At 43.5% G+C, this 18,266-nt stretch overlaps 1 protein-coding gene across 1 annotated transcript in view; it reads right to left on the reverse strand.

The window, feature by feature from the left end:
- Window positions 1-1,082, reverse strand: part of LOC127640353 (carbohydrate sulfotransferase 8-like) — an 89,783-nt gene extending 88,701 nt beyond the window's left edge. The window contains exon 1 of the mRNA XM_052122861.1: window positions 865-1,082. The gene's annotated coding sequence lies outside the window, so the exon portion shown is untranslated. The remainder of the gene's footprint in view (window positions 1-864) is intronic.
- Window positions 1,083-18,266: the final 17,184 nt, after the last annotated feature.

Genomic DNA, 18,266 nt, shown 5'->3' on the forward strand with positions numbered 1-18,266 from the left:
TCCATTTCTTAAGCAGAAGAAGCTGGTGCATGTCACCATCCTATTTATAGCCTGCTGAGAAATAATTCAAAGGAATCAGAGGAAATATCTCTTAAATCTTCCCTGTCAGAGACCATGTGGAATGAAAAAGGAGAACATCTCTCTTTCTGCCTCAAAAGCCATCTGAACAAGACAGTGAAGCATACCTCTGAAAAGGTGTAAGCTATATCATGAAGATCACATTGACAGATTTGGCATCTGTTTTGGACAGAAAGAAATGCATGCACTGCATTTGTTTCTAACCCGATTAGTAATTGAAGCATTTCTTCCCAGAGAACTTCCAGAAGTTATGCTCCAGGAGAATGTTTGAATGAGAGCTAAATTCACTCAAACCATTTCAAATTAATTCATAAATAAACAAACAATCATCAATTAGACTACCTTAATTAACTGAATTTAAACTGTTAAGGAGCTATTTTTTTCCTGATCTGACCTTTAAAATTAATATTGTTGAAAGCTAATGTATAGAGATTGATTGATTCACGTCATCATAGGTATTATTGACATGAATAAAACCAGTTAATTTAGATGTTAAAACAAGAAGCAGTTACCTGTCAAAGTATATAAGAGAGTCAGCCTTCAGCGGAACAGATGCTTCAAAACCTTCTTGTTCAGGGCGAAATCAGTTACACAGACAGGCAAATGCCATGGTTTAAACTAATGATGTCTTATGCGTATTTACTCCACTTCTCTTCAGCACCGCGGTCTCTCTGCTCGGACACTTTGTTAGCTTTCTGAAGCTCGAAATTACTCACCTTAGGGACCTACTATTACTCTTTCCTGTATAAATAATCGAGAAAATCCTTTCAAACACGCAACACTTACCTCAGATATCTTCATAAGTCTGAAATGTGGCGTCTCTCGAGCACACACAGCCCGCGAACTGACTTCGTTAAGGGTGACTGAATCGTTGAGATTTAAATTTCAATGCCGAGTTTGTAACTGAACCATAGAACACAAAAGAAATCTGCAGTAGCCTGCGATAGCATTCCTATCTGCAGTCGGAGTCCTGTGTGGCTAGTATCAACCGAGTTTAACTTTGAGGCGACTGGCGCTGGTGTTTTGTGAGATGTGATGTGAATGCGCTCTCGCTTGGAGCAGCGCCGTGCTGGGCGTGCGCATCCCTCAGCTTCTATTCTCGCGCTCTCTGGGGACACCGATGCTCCTGCTGATATTGCCAGGCAACAGCAACTATAATAACCGCCCAAAGTCTGAGGAAGCACGGGTTTGTCGCGCTTTAATACAAATGTCAGTAAATTTGACTTTTAGACATACGGTCTTGCTAAACATACACTGAAATATTTTATTATGAGGTAACCCAAAAATGTGCTTCATGTGGTAACATCGAAATTAGCTGACTGAATTCAAGTAAAAAAGTTAATCTAAATTGACCTCCCCAAATATCAGTTAGATCAAGTAGAAATAGATCCTTGAGGTAACAATTGCTGGTTTTACATTCTGTCAGTAAAGTCAGATATTGGTGGAAATTTTGGATGATGTGAAAAATGTTGGAAGAAAAGAGAGAATTCAACTGGGAAACACGTTGTAATAACTAGGCTACTATCATTTACATTTACATTTGACATTTATTCATTTGGCAGACGCTTTTATCCAAAGCGACTTACAAAAGAGGAGGAACATCAGCGAATCATCTTAGGGAGACAGTAGTACAAAAAGTGCCATATTACAAAGTTTCACTATCATCATAATAGTATACAAAACAGATTTAAGTGCAACAAGAAATGTAAATAATTTTTTTTTTTTTTTTAGTGACCGGTTAAGTGCTTTTGGAAAAGATGTGTTTTTAGCCGTTGTTTGAAGATAGAGAGTGAGTTAGCTTCCCGGATTGAGTTGGGAAGTACTATCAAACACATAATAAGTAAAGGTGCAATATGTAACAATTTTCATGTAATATTTGCCAATGTATGAACGGCTTGTAATGCAACTTAAAAAATGAGCCCTTCCCGGACTTTCTAGGTTGCCTATTAATACCTGTAGACTAATTTTCATGCGAAGGGAGCGGGTTGCTTTTGCCAGGAAAATCCAAAGGATGTGATGTTTATGCAAGCTCCCAAGAGCATTGCCTCAGTGCTTCTGCTTTTCAACAGCGACAACAAACTGCAACAATAGATAAAGTTATCTTAGAGATGGAACCCAGAAAATGTCCGGCTCCCAGCAAAACACTGACTCCTACACAAACTCAGAGTAAGCCCAAAAAAAAAAACTTTTATCTACTGGATCCCATCTGGCTATGCGGGAACATGATCGTGGTCGAGAGAAAACTAGACTGAACATCGGCTGGGCATTTGATTCCAGGAGGGATCTTCCTTTGGTTTTGGGGATTAAAACCGACCCTGAATTGGCGTTCTTCTTATTGGACAGGTAAGCTACATAACTGCAAAGCATGTGAAATATATAGTGTCATAAGGACTGATCTGTGTAATTTTTGCCTGCTAGCGCTGACGAATTGCAAGCTACCTTGCTTCTGTAACGAGGCTGGCAACAGGTAGACGATGAGACTATGATGAAGTGGGAACCCAGGTGCAGTTTATTAATCAAAGTGATATCCATTAACCATAAATTTAAACGTGAACAAAAGATCTGACATAAAACTAGACTTGGCATCGCTTGGACAAAAACAACAATGTTACATTCACATTCATCAATACTAGACAAGGACAATGGGAAACATGAGGGCTTAAATACATGACATGTGTAACAAGACAACCAATGAACAGACATAACTATAAGCAAGATAACAAGACTATTAAACATGAACCAATAACAAGACAAGACTAATAAACAAAGGAACCAATGAGAACAAAACACATGAAACATGGCGGGAATAGGATAATCACATGACTAGACAAGAAAGTGAACAAATTTCAAAATAAAAGACATGAAATCAAAACATGAACAAAAACACATCTAAATATGACAGCTTCATAACTTTCAAATAATTTCAACAATCTTCTCTTCATACTAAAAGTCAGGTATGCTGATTCACAGTAACTGACATAAACAATGCTAATCTGTAATTATTCAGCAAGGTAAACTACAATAACACATGAAATGAATGCTAGACAATGTTCAAGATAATGCAAAAAGCTCTATTCATTAGTGTAACAACTTGGTTATACCGAAAATATTTACAATCTATTATTATAAAACAATAGCGGATCAATATACCAAATTTTCAGTTGTGATGGAATCAAATCGATACTGAATTGTGTCAACATATTTATAATGTACAGTCAGGGCCGTAGACAGTTGTGAGGTCCACGGTGAGGTGTCAAGACTTTTACCAAAATTACACCTACAAATACAACAAATTCTATAAATCAAAATGAAATATAAAAATTAAAGGACAGAAACTAATAATAATACTGAAATAATTTTTTAATCGCAAATGCAGTTAACAATATTAATAATTATGTTTTGTCACATAGAAATGCACGTTTGAAAATAAAGCATTGATTTTGAGTTGGGCAGCTAAATGTACTCATATTAACTACAGAAAAACACCAAAAGTTAATTAACAACTAATTTATCTAAGACTATGCTAACTCCATTATATATTAATATTATTCAAAACAATCAATTGTTTTCCTTTTGCCAGACTCTCAATAATTTAAAGGTGCACTCAGTAATTTTTTTCCCCTTTAAAAAAGTTTTACTTTTGAAGAAATTAATTATAATTTTGAAATAAAATTATGACCACAATGAGATGACGACTGTAGTCATATCCGTAACCTTATAAAAGCTGTTTTATTCTACATGAGGCAGGGGCACCCTCATGGGGGCTGCCATTTTAGAATCACATGACCAGGTGAATACTTCTCACTTAATCTCAGTAACTATCTTGTTATTGGACACTTTCAGTCCTGGATTAAATTAATCATGGTTGATTGTGAATAGTGAATTTCTACAATGGCATCTGAAACTGAAAACTGCTGATTTTGAATGATGCTGCATCCACACCACTAGGTGTCACTGTAAGTCCAAGATGACATGAACAAAGAGTATAATTAACTATCTTTAATTAACATTTTTCAATTAAAGTTTATTAGAACTAAACATATTTACAAAGGAGAAAAATTAATAACTTCATACTTAATTCATGAGTGTCCAGACTTTAATTCTTTTTTGTTAAATTCTGCTTTGTATTTGCCTTTATGACAATTTACCGTTGTTCGTGCAGAGTATCCAGAGTTTAATGGGTAGAGTAGCCAAAAACTGAACTCAAGTAAAAGTACAATTACTTCAAAAACACAATTACTCAAGTAGAAGTAAAAGTACTAACATAAATAATTACTTGAGTAAGAAAGTATCCAATTAAAAGAGTACTCAAGTAGTGAGTAACTCGTTACTTTCACAAATTACATAATAGACATGTACTCCCCTATATTCCATTACATAATACACATTGAACATGTACAACAGAATTATCATTATTATTAATGGAAATTCATTCATTATTCACCATCATGTTGTTCCAAACCTGTATGACTTTCTTTCTTCCATGCAACACAATAAGGATATACTAGACAGAATGTTTAATGAGTCACTATTTACTTTCAGTGAATGTTTACAGTATATATATATATATATATATATATATATATATATATATATATATATATATATATATATATATATATATATATGAAAGTGAATGGTGAGCGAGACTGTCAGTCCCTAACATTCTGTCTAACATATTTTGTGTTCCACATAATACAAAGCATCACACTGGTTTGGAACAACATGAGGGTAAAGAAATGATGACAGAATATTAAATTATGGCTGAGCTATCTGTAATGATTGTGTGAAGTCAGGAGAAGGCAGACGGGAGGTGCGGATCCAAACGCGGTGCTTTATTGACAAACAAATGAAGTACAAAACAGGAGCAAATAAAAAGGACCACGATGGGTAAAAGAAACTAAAGACTAGATAACATACAGACTGGGTGCGGGTAATGAAACATACACGAAGGGCAGGGAGATCCACAAACGGGTTAACAGCGGGGAACACGAACAGCAGGGAAATCCTCGGACGAACACGCAGACAGCGAAAATAAACTGTGAACAGCAGGGAGAGAGGTTAACAGCAGACATGTAACGTAATACCAACATACAACGTCAACGAACGACAAAGGAAAGGGGAAACAAGCGGTTTTAAATAGACAGACATGGTGATAACAAAATAACAAACAGGTGCGGACAATAACACAGAGACGGCGGTGATGAGTGAAACAGAAAACACGATACAGACAACAAAGGATCGTGACACGGAACGTGATCGGCAAAACCGAAAACACGGTGCAGACGACACGAAACATGGTGCGGACAACACGAAACATGGTGCGGACAACACGAAACCTGGTGCGGACAACACGAAACATGGTGCGGACAACACGAAACATGGTGCGGACAACACGAAACCGTGACATAATCCCCCCTCAAAAGGACCGGATTCCAGATGGTCTTAAAAGGAAAACAAGAAACAATAAAAAGGAATGAAGAACCCAGGAGAGAGGGGGTAGACTGGGGGGAAAACAGACAGACCAGGGGGAGAACAAGGGGCACAAAGACAGTTCACGGGGGTGCAAGGGGTGCTGAGACAGGCCCAGGGGGCAATTAGGCAGTCCACGGGAGGCAGGCAGACCAGGGAGGCCAAGAGGGTAGACAGGCAGACCAGGGAGGCCGAGAGGGCAGGCAAGCAGTCAATGGGGGTGTGCGAAGGGGACCGGGTCCGGTGGCCTGGGGGGCGTCAACCGGGCAGGGGCAGGTTCAGGAGGCCTGGAAGGCGGCCACAATGTGGGGGTAGGCCTGGGGGACTCGGGAGCTGGCCACGAGGCGAACACCAGATTAGGAGGTCTGGGAGCGGACCATGGGGCAGGAGCTGGTTTGGGTGGCCTGGAAGCTGGCCTCTGGGCAGGGGCCGGTACAGGAGACCTGGGAGGTGGCCGCAGGACAGAGGCTGGCGGAGCCGTGTGAGGCGGAGCCAAGGAGGACTTCGGAGGCAGAGCCGTAGAAGACTTGGGAGGCGGCGCCGAAGGAGGCGTAGGCAGGGCCGTGGGGGGCTCAGGAGGCGGAGCCGAGGGAGGCTCAGGAGGCAGAGCCGAGGGAGGCGATTGTGTAGACAGCCCGGGAAGCGGAGCTGAGGGAGGCTCAGGAGGCGGAGCCGAGGGAGGCTCAGGAGGCGGAGCCGTGGTAGGCGGGGCCAAGGAGGACTTCGAAGGCGGAGCGTAGAAGACTTGTGAGGCAGCGCCAAGGGATGCTCAGGTGGCGACGCCGAGGGTGGCTCAGGAGGCGACGCTGGGGAAGGCGCCGGAGCCGAGGGAGGCTTCGGAGGCCGAGCCGGGAGAGGCAGAGCCGGGAGAGGCGGAGCCAGGAAGGACCTTGGAGGCGTCGGAGGTGAGGCTGAGGGAGGCTTCTGAGGTGGAACCGGAGCCAGGAGAGGCTCGGGAGTCTCTGGGAGAAGAGCCATAGGAGGCTCAGGAGGCGGAACCATAGAATAATAATAATAATAACTTTATTTTGTATAGCGCTTTTAAAAGTTAATTCTCAGAGCGCTTTACATAAGCAAAATAAAAAAATACAAAAAAAACACATAAAAAGGCATGATCACGAAATACAAATAATTTCACACAAGATTACAAACCTAAAAACAAAAAAAAACAAAATAAATAAATATCAAGACAGAGTAAAACCTCATTAACAACCACTAATATCACCTTTACCCAAATGCTTCCGTAAAATAATGAGTTTTAAGGGATGTTTTAAACCTTTTCAAAGATGGTGCAAATCTTATTTTGGAAGGCAAGGAGTTCCATAACTTTGGGGCGACTGAAGAGAATGCCCTATCACCCATTGTTTTTAGATTCGTTACCGGAACAGCTAAAAGACCGGCATCAGCAGAGCAAAGATTACGTGTTGGGATGTAGGACATTAAAAGCTCGGCGAGATATTGAGGAGCGAGTCCATTCAATGCCTTGTATGTCAACATCAGAATCTTAAAATCAACACGAAATTTAACAGGTAACCAATGAAGGATCTCTAAAATAGGTTTTATATGATCTCTTTGTCTTGTCCTAGTCAGAATACGTGCGGCAGAGTTTTGTACCCACTGAAGTTTATTCAGAATAGATTTTGATGCTCCTGCTAACAAGGCATTGCAATAATCAATTCTAGAAAAAAACAGAGTATTAATTAATTTTTCAGCTACAGGAAAGGACAGCATGGGCCGTAATCTGGATATATTTCTAAGATGAAAAAAAGAAACTCTAACAGTATTACGTACGTGAAGATCAAATTTTAAATTAGAATCGAAAAGTACTCCCAAGTTTTTTAATTTTGATTGGAACTGGATTACAGAGCCATCCACTTGTAACGCTACAGGTTGCACTCTGCGTAACTGGTGGGGCGAACCAATAAGCATCACCTCGGTCTTATCACTATTTAAGCATAAAAAATTAGCAGACATCCAATTTTTAATAACTGTGTGTCATGTTCATTGTTGTCTTTTGTTCTTTTGTGTACTTTTATTTTGAAAATTCCTGTTCAGTTCCTAGTTTTGTCACATCCTGTTTTCCCTCCATGTTTTGTATCTGGGTTTTATTGGTTCATTGTTTGATTACCTTGATTCAGTTCTTGTTTGTCATTGGTTTTAGTTAATTATCTTGTTATCCTGTTTCAGAGTTCTGTTTGTTGATTGGCCTTGTTACCCTTGTCCTTGTGTATTTAAACCCTGTTTGTTCCTTCATTCCCTTGTCGGTCGTTGAATGTTGTTGTACGTGAATGTTATGGTTGTTTCTCCTGCCTGTGGATGTTTTTCATGTTCATGTTGTTTTCCCATCGTGGATATTTCTTTGTTCCTGTTTGTTTGCCCTAACTTTGATTTATAATAAAGAACCTGCTTTTGGAGCCGCACCTCCTCGTCTGCCTTCACTCCTACATTCGTTACACTGTGATACAGTTAGAAAGATGTAATACGGCCACATTTACATCAGATTTTGAGTGAACATATATCTGTGTGTCGTCCGCATAAAAATGAAAATCAAGACCTAGAGACCTCAAGAGTTGGCCAAGAGGAAAAATATAAAGAGTGAAAAGTAATGGACCCAAAATTGAACCCTGAGGAACACCAAATTTTACCATACCAGCCTCAGATCTGCAGCCACCCAGCACAACGAATTGTTTGCGATCTGAAAAATAAGACTTAAACCAGCTCAGAGCAGAGTCAGATACACCAAAGACAGACTCTAAGCGCGAGAGTAAAGTGCTATGATCAATAAAGCAGAATCAGTATTGATAAGCAACCAGCATCGGAAGCCATCAATAAGTCATTTGTGACTTTGACTAATGCTGTCTCAGTGCTATGCATTTTACGAAAGCCAGATTGAAGAGGCTCAAAGAGGTTATTTGCAGACAAATGAGAAAGCAGTTGTGAAGCAACAATACGTTCTAAGATTTTAGCAATAAAAGGGAGACTAGAGATGGGACGAAAATTTGCTAGATTCTCAAAGTCACGGCTATTTGTTTTTGGAACAGGGGTTACAGCAGCAATTTTAAGTGCAGATGGCATGACACCAGAAAACAGTGAGTCATTTATAATACTCAATACAGCCGGGCACAAAGAAGAAAAGCATGACTGAAACAACCCAGCTGGTATGGGATCAACACTTGTGGTGGCAGCCCTCATTTTTAGAACCACATTACACAGAAGGCTCTGGGGGCAGAGCCGTAGGAGGCTTGAGGGGCGGAGCCCTGGGTGGCTCGATAGACTTGAGTGGCGGAGTCCTGGGTGGTTCGAGAGGCTCAAGAGGCGGAGCCCTGGAAGGCTCGGGAGGCGGAGCCCTGGAAGGCTCGGGAGGCGGGGCCCTGGAAGTCTCGAGAGACTTGAGAGGCGGAGCCCTGGAAGGCTCGGGAGGCTCGAGAGGCGGAGCCCTGGATGGCTCGAGAGACTTGAAAGACGGAGCCCTGGGAGGCTCGAGAGACTTGAGAGACGGAGCCCTGGAAGACTCGGGAGGAGGAGCCCTGGAAGACTCGAGAGACTTGAGAGATGGAGCCCTGGGAGGCTCGAGAGACTTGAGAGACGGAGCCCTGGAAGACTCGGGAGGAGGAGCCCTGGAAGACTCGGGAGACTTGAGATGCGGAGCCCTGGGAGGCTCGAGAGGAGGAGCCCTGGAAGGCTCGAGAGACTTGAGCGGCGGAGCCCTGGGAGGCTCGAGAGGCGGAGCCCTGGAAGGCTCGAGAGACTTGAGAGATGGAGCCCTGGGAGGCTCGAGAGACTTGAGAGACGGAGCCCTGGAAGACTCGGGAGGAGGAGCCCTGGAAGACTCGAGAGACTTGAGAGGCGGAGCCCTGGAAGGCTCGAGAGGCGGAGCCCTGGAAGGCCCGAGAGACTTGAGAGGTGGAGCCTTGGAAGGCTCGAGGGGCGGTGGCTCTTGGATGGTCATGGCTACTGGCGCTGGCTCTTGGACGGTCATGGCTACTGGCGCTGGCTCTGGGACGGTCATGGCATCTGGCGCTGGCTCTGGGACGGTCATGGCTACTGGCGCTGGCTCTTGGACAGTCATGGCCACTGGCGCTGGGTCAGGGACGGTTGAGGCTACAGGCGCTGGCTCAGGGACGGTCGAGGCTACAGGCGCTGGCTCAGGGATGGTCGAGGCTACAGGCGCTGGCTCAGGGACAGTCGAGGCTACAGGCACTGGCTCAGGGACGGTCGAGGTTACAGGCACTGGCTCAGGGATGGTCGAGGCTACAGGCACTGGCTCAGGGACGGTCTAGGCTACAGGTGCTGGCTCACTGACCTCTGAAGCTAATGGCTCTGGCTGGTTGACCGAGGTATGCACTGGCTTGGGTTTGCTAGGCACTGAGGGCAGAGCCACGGGGGGTTTAGGGCACGGGGCTGCGGCAGGCGGAGGCTGGAGAGCAGAGGCCTTTCCCCTTCTCCTCTTCCTCCGGGCTGATGCGACTGGCGACGCTGGAACGCTGTTCCCGGTCAGCGTGGCTTCAGGCTCGCTGGCCGTGGCTGGCAAAGGCTCAGGCTCGCTGACCATGGCTGACGAGGGCTCAGGCTCACTGACCGTGGTTGACAAGGGCTCAGGCTCGCTGACCGTGGCTGACGAGGGCTCAGGCTCGCTGACCGTGGCTGACGTGGGCTCAGGCTCGCTGACCGTGGCTGACAAGGGCTCAGGCTCGCAGACCGGGGCAGGCGTGGGCTCTGGCTCACAGACAGGGGCAGGCGTGGGCTCTGGCTTGCACACCGGGGCAGGCATGGGCTGGGAGGCGGAAGCCCGTCTTCTCTTCCTCCTCCGGGCAGATGAAGTGGACTGTGCAGGCTCAGGGGAATCGACTGGTGTGGGGGTTTGTTCGCTGACTGGTGGAACAGGCGTGATGGGAAGAGCCATGGGCGAGTAGAAGGTCGCCACTGCGGGAGGTGAGGTAGGGTCCTCCTCTGCCACGGCCACAGTGAGTGGCGAGCCGCTGACCAGCAGAGCCTCTTCCACCATCTCCTGCAAAGTCCAGCCGAGCGTAGCCGGTGGTAAGCGCTCTTTCAGCGACGCGTCCAAATTGCCCCTGAAGAAAACCACCAGGGCTGACTCCGGGAAGTCCGACAAGTGTGCCAGCTCCAGGAAGTCCCGGATGTGGTCTTCCACTGGTCGGTCCCCTTGCCTCAAACCAAGCAGCCGGTAGTTGGCCTGCTGGACCGCTGGATCCATTGTTTGGTTCGTTCGTTCTGTAATGATTGTGTGAAGTCAGGAGAAGGCAGACGGGAGGTGCGGATCCAAACGCGGTGCTTTATTGACAAACAAATAATGAAGTACAAAACAGGAGCAAATAAAAGGACCACGATGGGTAAAAGAAACTAAAGACTAGATAACATACAGACTGGGTGCGGGTAATGAAACATACACGAAGGGCAGGGACGGGTTAACAGCGGGGAACACGAACAGCAGGGAAATCCTCGGACGGACACGCAGACAGCGAATATAAACTGTGAACAGCAGGGAGAGAGGTTAACAGCGGACATGTAACGTAATACCAACATACAACGTCAACGAACGACAAAGGAAAGGGGAAACAAGTGGGTTTAAATAGACAGACATGGCGATAACAAAATAACAAACAGGTGCGGACAATAACACAGAGATGGCGGTGATGAGTGAAACAGAAAACACGGTACAGACAACAAAGGATCGTGACACGGAACGTGATCGGCAAAACCGAAAACACGGTGCAGACGACACGAAACATGGTGCGGACAACACGTAACCTGGTGCGGATGACACGAAACATGGTGCAGACAACATGAAACCGTGACACTATCACTTTAAAGAGATAGTTTATCCAAAATTGAAAATTCTCTCATCATTTACTCACCCTCATGCCATCCCAGATGTGTATGACTTCCTTTCTTCTGCAGAACACGAATTCAGATTTTTAAAAGAATATTTTAGCTCTGTAGGCCAAAATCTTGATGCTCCAAAAAGCACATAAACGTTATCCATAAGACTCCAGTGGTTTAATCCACGTCTTCAGAAGTGATATGATAGGTGTGGGTGAGAAAAAGATTAATATTTAAGTCCTTTTTTGCTAGACAGCAGGGGGCGATATGCAGAGAAGAATGTGAATCACCAAAAACACAAGAAGAAAGTGAAAGTGATCTATTTCTCATCCACACCTATCACATCACTTCTGAAAATAATGATTTAACCACTAGAGTCTTATGGATTACGTTTATGCTGACTTATGTTTGATTGTTTAGCTTTAAAATGTTGCCACCCATTCACTTGCATTGTATGGACCTACAGAGCTGAGACATTTTTCCAAAAAATCTTAATTTGAGTTCAGCAGATGAAAGAAAGTCATACACATCTGGGATGGCATGAGGGTGAGTAAATAATGAGAATTGTAATTTTTGTGTGAACTATCCCTTTAAGGGCTCTTGTCAGGTCTGGATGAATTTGTCAATAAGAAGTGAGGTTTGGAAACATTTCTAGTAATTATTACAGTGAAAACATGAAAATGTCCCACAAGGACATTATATATAATGCTGAAATATAATGCCTTCTTTTGCTATTTCATAGCTTTTAAAGTCTTGTATGGATTCTTATTACAGTGTAGTTACAGTTTTCAGTGTCGTACATATTTAGATCTTTAGTTTTGTACAGCAGTACTGCCGCTCTCTAAATGCAGAGTACACAACCTATGTAGGGCACCAACCCTGATCGTGGAACACTCGCTGTGTCTGAAACCGCTCCATCCACTTTATAGTGCACTATTTTGAGTTTTCACTATTTTGTAGGAGTGTCTGAATTCTGAGTGAGCCACTCGTTCCCTACTTTTGTTCACTCATTCTTACCCACAGTGCACTCTAATTTCAAGTGTACATTTCAAGTACACTCGATGATGGTTAATTTCACATTGAAGAGTTTGATGCTGCTGCATTGATGACTTGAGTGACAGTCTCATCACTCAAGTGGGAGCGCTTCATCATGTGCAGCTGTGAACTTCCGCTCTCGTAAAAAATTATCTCTCAATAAATTACACATTAATTCAAATTAAATCCAGTAATGTAACGACAGTAACGCCACACATTGTAAAGAAATAAAAGTTTTTATAAAATCATTAGAAATTTACTTAAAAGTAAAAAGTACCCACTTTTAGTGGATTGAAAAGCCTGTAATTACCATTGTGAATGGAACAATGTTTTCCTGTTATCCTCATCACTGTAGTTTAATATGACAGGCTGTTTAATCTTATTTCAACTAGCTTCAGCACAGAGCCTTTAAGTGTCTCGTATCAGATGGGTTTATTGCAGAGAATTCTGTGTCAAATTCAAATGGGTCGCATGCAACTCACACTGTGTTATCCTCGGGACAGCGCACCGCATGCGCAGAGCAGGTTCATCAGATTAGTGAGACAGGCCCGCTTTTACTCTGCTATACCAGGCAAAATGTGCTGCGCAGCTTCAGGTAGTGCCATTTCATCACACTCTTGGAGTATTTGCGGACACTAAAGAATGCAAGACACTCAAAGGAGTTATCAACCGCTTTTTTACTATTAAGTTGTACGTAGCATCAAAATTTATTTTTGAATATGAAAAAATTACAGAGGTCCAGACCTCGGTGACCTCATAGCTGGCTACGTCCATGTGTACAGTCTATTTTATAAACAGCTACTGTCATCATCCACCGAATTAAGCTAACAGCTATTGATAAATCTGGCTAGCTAGCTAACGCAGACATAAGCTATCATATAAATGCAGTCAATATATCATGCAAAGAAAAGTGATTACTTCAAACTGCAGTCTCACATAGTCAGACCTATATCCACACTTTGTTTTAGACCTGTTCCAGCACTGGAGAGTCAAATATAATACACAGTCTCAAAGTTTCTAGTAAAACAATCATAACTGTGTAATTTTAATTATGCTACCTCATCTGTCAGCATGATGCCTGTGAATCACGTTCAGTCTCTTTGTACTTTATTGTTTAGGTCGATGCTCACTAACTCGGGTCCCTATGGAGTGTGTGCACGATCACGAGCACGAGCAACTCATGCAGTTCACTTAATGGCCACAGGTATCATTAATAACAAGGGTTTCTGAATCTTACATACTGCACCTTTAATATATCATTTGTATACACAAATAACTATTTGACAGTGCTTGATTCAATCATGGACAGAGGTTTGAAATGAGTTATCTTAAATTAAATTTACCATGTAATCTCATTTTAAATATTTTATGTAGAGGGAATCTTATTTAATTGATTAATCCTAACTAAATTAGATACCTTAAAAGAATTCAAATCAATAATCTCACTCTGACATAAAAGCACATTAAATGCTAGAATGCTAAACGCATGCAAATGGGGAACACTATGATATGGTTATTAGCATAGCTTTTGCTCATTGAGGAAAGCAATATAGAGCATTCTCAACATGTGCATGTCCTTAAAATATCAGCTGAAGCTCTACTCTTCACCATGGAGAAAATTAACCTTGGGAGAAACCAGTCTCACTGTGGGGGACAGATCCCCTCTGGCTAACATCATGAATAAAATGCTAATATTAATCAATTATGTATAGTGCATTCATGGTTTACAATTATTAAACTAAGTATTAAGGGCCAGTGTTTAAACAAAGAGATTGTAAGAACTGTTAGATTAATGACTAATGTCTTTGAAGTTCATCCTTTGTTATGTGTCTGACAAAAGGTTTTGTTGGCAGTTTAGAGTATTAGAGTATATGTATTCCATTTTAAGAGTGTAGTCCATCATTAGACCAAGGTGATGCAGGAAGAGATCAGTGATGCAGTTCAACAGGCCGGTAATTTCGGTGAGGTCTATCCTAAGTCCAAGGTTCAGGCAATGGCATATGAAGTATCCCATGTCTTATGGATAGAGTTGGCTTCCGTTCATCCTCTGAGGTCCAACGTAATAGACTGAAGTGATGTATGGCTGCACCGGCTTCACTGCCAGTTCACATGGTAATTTTCTAAGTAGTACAGTATCTTAAAAGTATCTTCAAGTATCCTACCACACTTTAAAAAAGTATTTATCAGGTATCCTAAAAAAATATATATATATATTTTATGTGATAAAATCTAAAAACTCTGACTGCATTAGGTTACACCAACAAAAATAGTCATTTAAAGAGTCAGATTAGGTATAGAACTATCCATAATACATGAAAATGGTAAGCAGTCAGTATCATGGTCGAGGCATCTCAAGCTACCATGTTTGTATCTAACTTCGCTGTACCATAGGACTGCCACAGTACCTTTGGTTAGAGCAATGTTGCATGTTCTAATGAAAGTGAAATCTAAAATCAATAGGATTTCTTGTGTTGTCAAAACTGCAGTCTTCTTCCATTGTTTATTGGGTGACACTGAGCAGGAGTCTATAAATAAATTTACAGTCCATAAATAAATTCACTCTCAGGGGACCAAAACAGACTAAAAGAACATTGTGAATTAATGAAACTGAGAATGATACCATTGGGCAGTGCAGGCCTGTATTACCAAGATGTAAATGCACAGCATGCCCTATACAGCATTAGGTTTCATGAACTGTTCATTTAGGTCTATAACATATTGGTGATTTACCTTTGTCTTGTTGATCAAATTTTATTTATGACATTATTTAGTTTATTGATTTCAGCAACTCCAAAACAATAGACTTCTACCACCAAATGGATTAAATGATGTACTGTAGGCATTTGCACTACTCTATCCTGAAGGCATGTATTGATTACTTTATAAATTACTTTCAGCTTGCATCATTTTATTTCTTCACTGTCACTATGAGGTGCCGCTCACTTTTCCTAACAGCAATATATTACACCTCACTGCCCACAAGATAACCAATTGTTTTTTACTCACTGCAAAAATAGACTAAATAATATTGTTCCCCTTCTGTCACTCACTCGGCGTTGTGTCGGTGTAGTGACACTAGGGGTCTCTCTTGAGAGCCCCAAAACACCTCATATCTTTGAGAAAAGGCCAATGAGAATTGGCGATTGGAATTGACATGCCACTCCCCCGGACATACGGTATAAAAGTGAGCTGGAATGCATTCAGATTCAGGAGCCGAGCGGTTGTATATCAGCTCCATCTGCACGCTCAGTGCCAGCCTAGTGTCTCTTTCAGAGCTTGTGGGTTGGATGAGATGTTGATAACTGCATCGGAGAGAGCCTTGGTGATGTCAGACATCAAGGACTCAACCGGGCTGGTGCGTTCGGTGTGCCAGCCAAGTCTGAGGCCGACGTGGTGCTGACTGCCATGCTTGCCCGTTTGCAGGCTTGACGACTGGTTCTTGCCCCCCACCATTCCCCCACCATCGATGAGCTGACGAGGTCATAGAAGGCACCTTTCACTGCCCGATCTCAATCCTTCAGCTCGTCTGCTCTCATTACCCTCGACGACGGCCAAGAGTTATGCCGCGATACCCCAGATGGATGCGGCACACCTGTGCCCACTGAGCACCGCCACCTGGCAGAGTCACCCTGCACTACCTTCCTGAGCCTGCAGAACTACGTCGTCTCTGGTGAACAAAGCCTACAACGTTGCCGGTCATGCCGCCGCCCTTCTACAGGTCCATCAGGCCAAGGCTCTAAAAGAGCTGCACGAGGGTATTTCTGATCCCGATGTGCTACAAGAACTGCGCTCGGTGACCGATCTCACCCTTTGTGCGATGACGGTCATGACGCACGCGCTCGAGCAGAAGATGTTCACTCTCGTGGTCAAGGAGCACCACCTGTGACTAAACCTGGTTGAAATGAGAGACGTGGACAAGGCACGTTCGGACAAGGCTTCGAGCGCGGCCAACTCGGGTCGGAGCGTCGCTCCCTAACGTGGCACGGACTCTACAAGGAGTGTGGAATCCTTGTGGGCACTGGCTAATGGCACCTCTCTAGCAGACATCTGCAGAGAAGTGGGCTGAGCAACACCCAATACCTTCGCGAGATTGTACAATCTCCGGGTTGAGACATTTTTTTCCTGTGTTCTTGTTCAGGTACGTACAGGTACGTTTCGTAATGCGGGGCAGCTGATCGGGTGTACCGCGTGCATATAGCACCTTTCCCCTCCAGGAGGTGAAGTTGTGCACTCTTTTCTCCCATGCGAGTTCACGAACAGTGAACCCTGGATGTCCTTCCTCCTAGCCCTCTGGCTCACGAATTCAGCAGAGGAATTCGTAGTCGGACACAGTACATGTGCTAATGTGCCCTGTATTGGAGTAAGTGCTCCACAGGTGTCGGTTACCCCGGTAACCTCCTGTGATGCATCTTTCGCGGCACACGTCGCTCTTGGGCAGAGCTCTCACTGCCCCTGTTGCTGTGTTTGTAGAGCTCCTCCCTACGAAGGCCGCGCCCCATCCATGTGCAGCCTTGAACCCATGTGACGTATTTGACACATGTTTACCCCCACCCCCCTTTGGGGTAGGGTGTGGTCTCCGCAGGGTCTTTTCCCCCTGAAAGAATAGGAAAGGAAAAGAACACCTTCCCCTGTGCATTTAATGAGCATTAAAAGGCCCCAGCCGAATCTAATACTCTGTGGAAAGAAATAGTGAAAAGGCTGCTCCCATACAAGATATGCCCCCAACCCAGTGATGTGGGGAACAATACAAAAATTTTTGGGGTGTCTGGGGAGGCTATGTGCTGTCCAAGTGCATCTGTTCTGACGCTCACAGTAGCCTGCTTACACTTGTATTGTCAGTTCACGTAACACAGTTCAGCCATTGTGGCATTTCATATAGGGACCCCTAGTCGAGTGTGTGACAGAAGGGGAACATCTCGGTTACTGTCGTAACCTCCATTCCCTGATGGAGGGAACGAGACGTTGTGTCCCTCTTGCCACAGGCTGTACTACCCGCAGGAATGTCCGGGACCTTGTCTCGGCTCCTCAGCACAAAACCTGAATGAACTCTGCATTCCAGCTCCCTTTTATACCCGTATATCCAGGGGAGTGGCATGCAAATTCCAATCGGCAATGCTCAGTGGCCTTTTCTCAAAGATATGAGGTGTTTTGGGGCTCTCAAGAGCGACATCGTCACTACATCGGCACAATGTCTCGTTCCCTCCATCAGGGAATGGAGGTTACAACAGTAAATGAGAAGATTTCATGTTGCAGCTTCTTGTTGATCTATCCCCACAGCACTAAAATCTCTTTTCCAGTCCAAAATGAAAAGCAATATAAGAAATTCTCTTCGAGGTTCTTTAGTTCAGACAACATATAGTACATCCTCATTGACAGAGATGATCTCTTCAGGTTTCACCATCTAATTGTGCTTTCCTTGAATTTTTGGATTGGAAATACAAGTTAGCAAATCCTCATTTGAATTAAAAGTTATGTTTCCTGCAGCTGTTTTTGATATCAGTATAAGAACAGCAATATAAATATATATATATCCTCCAATTAGCCTCCACTACATTTTGTCTAAATTAATATCCTTTTTTCACCTGGAAATATAATCAGCTGATTACAGAAGTAAAATTAATTGTGAACTCTGTTTCATGCTGACATTAATTATTGCAATCCCTGAAGAGTCCACTTCTGACATGTTTATTGACGTTTTAAAAATTATTGACTTGATCTTCAGGTATGTGACTCAGGGACTGTTCACATTGAGTGCATTGTTGCGTCCATCTGCTGTATTTTTTCATTAGTTTTCTACTGTATGTTAACATCCACTAGACAGGTGAATACGTATGTAATCC

The sequence above is a fragment of the Xyrauchen texanus genome, chromosome 49 (assembly GCF_025860055.1).
Source record: "Xyrauchen texanus isolate HMW12.3.18 chromosome 49, RBS_HiC_50CHRs, whole genome shotgun sequence".
Lineage (NCBI taxonomy): Eukaryota > Metazoa > Chordata > Actinopteri > Cypriniformes > Catostomidae > Xyrauchen > Xyrauchen texanus.